Here is a 6,991-nt window from a genome sequence, read left to right as displayed (position 1 = left end):
CATGGGTGGGAAATGAAATTATATAACTCTTTTCTTTCCCCCTATATTTACACAACTCCCACCATCAACATTTTACCTACTCCCTTTATTCCTCACTCCAACAACAAACCGTACCTGTTATCATCTTTTTCTCTTATCACCTTCCCTCATCATCAACCATTCCCCCTCTCATTTATAGAAAATAATGGTTGTAGTCTACTTTTAAATCCATATGCGATTCAAAAAGTATTTCACTTAGCACAAATACTAGTGGATTTACTCTAGTTGCTGATTGATTGCTTCGCATATCGCTAATAAGAGAAAAAGGTCAAAAAATGTGTCGTACTATTGATTTCTCAAAAGATTGATGTGGACGAGATAGTATTTACAATAATATCAGCTGAAAATGTAATAGCCTGCATTCTTGAGTTCAATAGTTTTAAGTCTTATAGGAAAAATTAATATCTTGATAGAAGTATAAGTTTATCAAATTTTATTTGATATATTTAAATCCAATTATAAGGCAATGTAATTAGTATCACGGAGATTAAAATCAAAGTATTTAATTATATTGAAAAATATAAAAATAAAGTATTAATTATATTATAAGTAGGTTAACTATATATCTAATCTAAGTAATTTATTTAAAGTTTATAATTTTGAATGAATTACATTTATGGTGCTATAAAAAAATATTTGTTTCAAGATATCTAATGTCAAGTAATAATAATTTGAATATTTTATTTTATTTGATTAAATTTTTTAAATAATATTATAGATGTAAATTTACTTATTATTGAAAAAGAGTTTAAAAAGAAAAGAAAAGAAAAGAAAGATTTATTAGGAAAAATGTTATTTGGGTATTTACGCAAATATTATTACTTTTAAGGACTAAAGTTGATATTTTATATAAAATGAATTTTTGAGTTTATATATATATAAGATGTAATTGAAAGATTATTTTTTATCAAGAATCAAATTGTAATTTGACCAAAACAACGTCGTTTTTTGGCTAAAGAGTTTATATCTCCTTCTTCCTTCTTCTCCTGGTGACGAGGTAACAGAAAAGGAGAGAGAGAGAGAGAGAGAGAGAGAGAGAGATCTTTTAGAATAAAATCTCAACTAGCTATAAATTTTTCATTTTAGCTCCGATTGAAGTGATTCTTGAGGCGTTATAATCGTTAGGAAACCAGCTTTCTTTTGAGATCAACAATGCAGATTTTGGAAAGAGAATTTTAGAGAGGGAAAATGTGCATTGTGTTCAATTTTTTATTATTTTGAGTCAATATAACCGTTGGATTTTCAAATAAATAGCACAGATGAACTCCCCATAAAGCAAGCTTTTAGATGCCATTGGTTTTACTCTGATGGGACACTATTTACGATCCGACGATCAAAAGTGTTTTGATGTTTCTAGTCAATCATTGACTGTTTAGGAATAAAAAATACCTGAACCACATGATATACGCATTGAGATGAGTCTAATAGTGTCTTCGGATCATCGAATTGACATTAGCGACTGCTGACGAGTAGACGAGCGTAACACGCGTTTGGGTAAATTTCTAACTGTATAACATCTTCTAATTTAATTTAAATTTAGAGTAATTAATAATTAAGTATGTATGATTGCATTGTTATATTTATTTTTGAAAATAGAAATAAAGAATTTAATTGGTTAATTTGATTATATTTATTATTTATTTAGAAGTTTTAATTAAAAAGAATTGATAATTATAATTAATAGATGGAAACAAGTTTTCTTTGTAGAACAACTTGAATTAGCAAATCCTTATATGGTTGATTGTCGTATGGTTAACTAATTGAATTTATGTGTGTGTGTGCATTTCTTTTTAGTTCTAGAAGTTTAAATCTATTAAAGTACAAATTTAATATTTTTATTATTTTCAATTAAAGTTATAAAAATTCATTGGTATTTATAGGTAAAAGAGTAGCATTATTATAGATTATTATAACAATTTTATGGAAAAGCAAATTAATTTTTTTTTCTTTAAGCTTGTGTATTTGTAATTAATTCTTTATCAACTTAGTGTTAAGTCTTATTCTTTTAATTCAATTATTAAGTTTTATTTTATTTTATTTTATTTTATTTTACTTCTTTATTAGTATATATTTATTTAGTTAACCTATAAAATAACAATTTAAAAACTACTTTCTCTTTTATCATAAAGTCTAAAGCTTAAGAATATCGATCTTCTTAGATTTATTTTCTAAATATTTTATAATAGATATTAGTTACTTATTTATAAATTATGTAATTGCTATATAGAATTTGTTATGGATCAGATTGTAGTAATTGGTGTGAATTGTCGTGGAATCCAACCTAGGTTGTGTTGTGGTTAAGGATATTATTAAAGTATTTAAGCAGGAAATGGATCGTTTTATGGGGGGGAAATATATTCATATATTAGAGGAGGTTCTGTCAAATTTTCAATAGAGATTTCAGTAGAATTTAAATAGAGTACAAGTGGTCAAACTTTTAGAAGAGTTAGGATTAGATTATTTCATAAATTTTTGTATTGATTTAATTATTCCTTATTTAGATATTCTAACAAGACAGTCAGCTCCGTTAAAAGTTTAGCAGTTTTAGAAGTCATCTAATTTGTAAGTTAAAGTCGTATAATTTAAACATGTTGTTTGCATATGTCAATGTCCTAATATCATTATTATTATTGTTATTATTAGTATTATTATTATCATTGTCACTATTATTATCATTATAATTATTATGATACTTGTCATTATTGATATTACTGTTGTTGCGTTACTAATTAATATATCATTATTATTATTCGCGTTACTATTATTATTATTATTAAAAATATCATTATTATCTTGATGTAATAATTATTATTTGTTATGTGTAATAAATGGAATTTGATTAATTGTGAATGATGGATGTGAGCTTCAACAGACATATGCCACTTGATAGGTTATATCAAGACTGTGCGCGCACTGGTGGAAATTAGAGACATGTATAATATGATATATATATATACATGAGATGTCCTAGTCGAGCAGAGCTCTCTAGTTTTATGAGGATCAGTAGTTGCCGGATAAAAGGCCCCTAGTCAAGCTTAGCTCTCTAGGCGCCGGTTATATTGGAATAAGTGACCTGATTGGATTTTAATTAAGGACCTTAGTCGAGCTTTGCTCTTTGGGCGCCAATAATATTAGATTAAGAGAGCCTATTGGCTTGTAAATTTGGAGTCTAGGGTTCTGCTATTGTTCTCGTCCTAATATATTTGATGCTTTATAAAATTAAGCATCATGGTTCCCGATAAACAATGATGGAATGCTCTTGTAAAACAATTTCTAGAAATAAGACAATATTAAAGCACATTTACTTTGAACTATATTAATTCAGAATAAAAGTCATTGTATTTTAATAATAAAAAAATGTATTACATAATTAATCATAAATGATATTGTATATATGTTTTCCCGGTTACCTAACATACCTTTTTTTTGGATGGTGATTTTTCTAGGAAAGATTGCCTTGTATCTCTTTTGTCACAACCTAAACTTCGGGTCGGACCAACGCTAGAATATGGGTGATGCATGTGGCTACCAGTGCCCATAGCAATTTGAACTTATTTCACACATCTAATATTTTGTAATTTATAATTACTAACATTTTCACACACAAATTCAATAACTACAACATATAAACACCTCTAATAAAGAATTAATATTAATTCTTTATGCTAGCTGACTGTAATTGCGGAATGACTAGATTAAGTAGAGTTACAAATAAATTAAGTTCTACAAACGCACTACTATAGAAGAAAATAACGTGCAATGTGTATAAAAAAAAGTGACTGGAATTCTGGTAAAACAACAATGCAATATTATAGTTGATTTTAATATTTATAGTAGCTAATGTAATTTGTTTTATATTTTTTTGCAGGTCCCTTCATCAAAAAACATGTTGAATTACTATATGTTTTATCCTTTTATTGATGTGTAATAAGATGTTAAACAATTATTGGATGATTATATATTTTCCAAACAATATTTGCAATAAATATTTAAGCTTATTATACATTATTAGAATTTGATATTATTATCCTCAGTAAAATGTTATTTGATTTTCCTGCAGCATCGCACATATGATCTATCTAGTATTAATTAATATTGATGGAACAATCCTAAAAATAATTTATGGAATAGTCAACATTCATGTCATAAGCAAAACTAGATATATTAATTTACACATACATGGGACCTAAATATACTCTTAACTTAATTTATTTTGTCAAACCCATCCTCCAAACTTAAATCTCAACCATAAAAATATATGGTATAAGAGTAAAAAAAAAAATATTTATCGAAGAAGCTTGACACGGATGCATAAGAAAAGCTTGAAGATGGGCTTGATAAGGAGCACAGGAGGAAGGCCAAGAATGTTAAAGATGGGCTAAGCTTGTCACAAGATCCAATAACAAGGTCTAGAGCTAAGAAGTTACAACAAGCCTTAAATGACTATATATAAGATTGGGCTAGCAACGAGAGTCCAATTGAAGGTCCAAGATCTACAACTATTAAAAAATATCAAAATTGAGCTTTATTCACTCTATTGGATATCCAAGTCCACGAAGAACCAATTTAGGTTGAATTATGCTTGTAGGCTTTGGTTTAGTTTCATTCTTAAAATATTAAATTTATTTAGGACAAATTAGGCTTTTTCTTATTAGTTGTCTTCTAGGGTTTGTTTCAAGTCTATTTAACTTGAACTAAGCCATATGTTGCATAAAGTTTTGATTACTAATAATATTTCATTATTCTAGCAGCCTTTGCTTGAATTCTTGTATTCTTGTTGAATATATTTAACACTTATCAAAGATTTTATCTATCTTTGTGACGTGCTAGGATTATAGTTTAAATGATTTAGTTTTCTTTGGATTTTAAATCTATTGATCAATTTATATCTGATCTAGAGTGATCATAGGATTTGATTCAATTTGTTAAGTGGGTCTCTAGGTTAGTGAAATACGAGTTCATAACTATTAGAGTTCGTATATTCTATTCCTAAAGGTTCTTAACATTTGGTATCAGAGATTTGGCTCTTGGAAATCAGAATATGTATCCTTATTCTTCTAAGTTATTTGGTTGTTTCTTTAACTCTTTTTTTGTGAAGATATTTCAGCTTCATGGAGATCTTGGAGTGGAGTTATGTTCTTGATTTATATTATTGTTCTTATTTTTGTGTAATTTCATATTCGAATCTATTTAAATAAAGGAAGTGTAAGAAAAAGAAAAAGAAAGACAAAAGAAAGAAGTATAAAAAAATTGAATTGAATCTTGGAAAAAAATCGCAATCTTAAAAGCTTTCTTGAAGTTCTTGAACTATCTTGTATATTTCCTTAAAAATCTTGATTCTTGATTTGGTTTTTAAGAGTTTGTAAGGGCTGATCTTATTATGCGTGTCTTCCTTGAGTAGTTAAGGTTACAAAAAAGTTTTAATCTAAGCATAAGACAAGTTTTCTATATTTTAAAAAAAGTTAAAGCTACAAAGTAGCTACCCTATTCGGTTTAAGGAGAAAAGAGAATTTGGGCGGCATATTTGATTAAATTGACAACAAACCTACTTGGAAAGATATTGAACTCTAAAGATATAATTTTATATCCTTATTGCTTGCTGATTCCACCAATTTTCTTTTAATTTTTCTTCTTTTTACTGGTTCTTGAGCGTTTGCGCAAAATTGAGAGAATTGGTGCGCAAAGGTTGTTTAACCAATCTTGGCTGAAATATTTTTTGGAGAGTTTTGTTTCTGATCTAATTCTTTATTTATTTCATAACAATATGAAGGTTTTAGATTGATCTTGAAGCTTAAAATTGAGTTTTGGTTGCTATTTGGTTGGAGAAAGTGCATTAAGCTAGATTGCAATCTTGTGTTCTTTGTAGACTTTCTTCAAACCTTGTCTTCTAAATTCATTTCTCTATTGTTTCCATTGCTTTTTCTAGTGTTTTACATAGTTCTTGAGTGATTTGATTATGTTTAGGTGTCAAAATCAAGAATTGGCTGAATTGACCAACTTGGATCCTTGATTTTTTTCTTAATTCTTGGGTCTTATTTTCTATTTCATTTAAATGTCTATTGCATCTTTAGTGTGAGTTTAATCAAATAAAATTTATTTAAGGCATATATTCTTGATTTGGCCGAATTAGAGTCTTAATATTCTTGTATGTATTTTCTTGATTCTTGTATGCTGTGAGTCTTTAATTTATATGTCCTTTGCTTCTTTAGTTGTTTTCTATTGTTCTTGGGTCATTAAAAGTTTTAGAGAGTCTTTCACTAAGACTTTTTGAATTACTTCTTGCATTTTTCTTATTTCCATTTTACATATTATTGCTTTTAGATAACTTCTTTATATGTCATTTGCTTCCTTTTGAGTTTCTTTAATCTTTGATTCCTAATTTTTTTATCCGAACACAATCTTGATATTTTGTTGAATTTTAACGTTTTCTTCAACTAAATGTTTTAATCTTTAATTCTTATGTGCTATAAAGAGAGTGATAAAATATGTACTGATTCTTGATTCACATTAAATATTCGAAAACAAGCTTGAGAATTATAAAGTTTAACCTTGTAAGAATATAAATATTTATGTGAAACATGAATGAACATCCCCATTATTTGAGAGCAAACACGTGAGGGAGTATGTGAGGACTTTAATTTATGTTTATTTTTATTTTATTATTTTCTAACCTTTTATTGCAGCCATGTCAAGTGGTTCAAATGGTAGAACCTGGTATCCCTTTGCCACAAATGCATGAGAATGAAAGATTGCAATGAAACATAACTAATTTGAATGAGAAGTTAGAAAGATTGGAGTTAGATATAAGGGAGATGACTAGAGTTATGGAGGCTAACAAAAGAACACTTATAAGTCAAATTGTTGCACTTGGAATGAATAATAGTAATAGGTACATTGTTGGAGTGAATGTAGGGCAATGTAATCATAGACAAGAACCTATTGGGCAATGAAT

At 27.7% G+C, this 6,991-nt stretch overlaps 1 long non-coding RNA gene across 1 annotated transcript; it reads left to right on the top strand.

Moving 5' to 3' along the window:
- Positions 1–1,036: 1,036 nt before the first annotated feature.
- LOC125370883 lies at positions 1,037–4,047 on the top strand. Its single transcript, XR_007217073.1, has 2 exons — positions 1,037–1,533; positions 3,908–4,047. It is a non-coding gene; the product is annotated as an uncharacterized LOC125370883 (long non-coding RNA).
- The last annotated feature ends 2,944 nt before the right edge of the window (positions 4,048–6,991 follow it).

Source organism: Ricinus communis, chromosome 8, assembly GCF_019578655.1.
Source record: "Ricinus communis isolate WT05 ecotype wild-type chromosome 8, ASM1957865v1, whole genome shotgun sequence".
Classification (NCBI taxonomy): Eukaryota; Viridiplantae; Streptophyta; class Magnoliopsida; order Malpighiales; family Euphorbiaceae; genus Ricinus; species Ricinus communis.
This window is presented reverse-complemented; position numbering and strand designations above follow the sequence as displayed.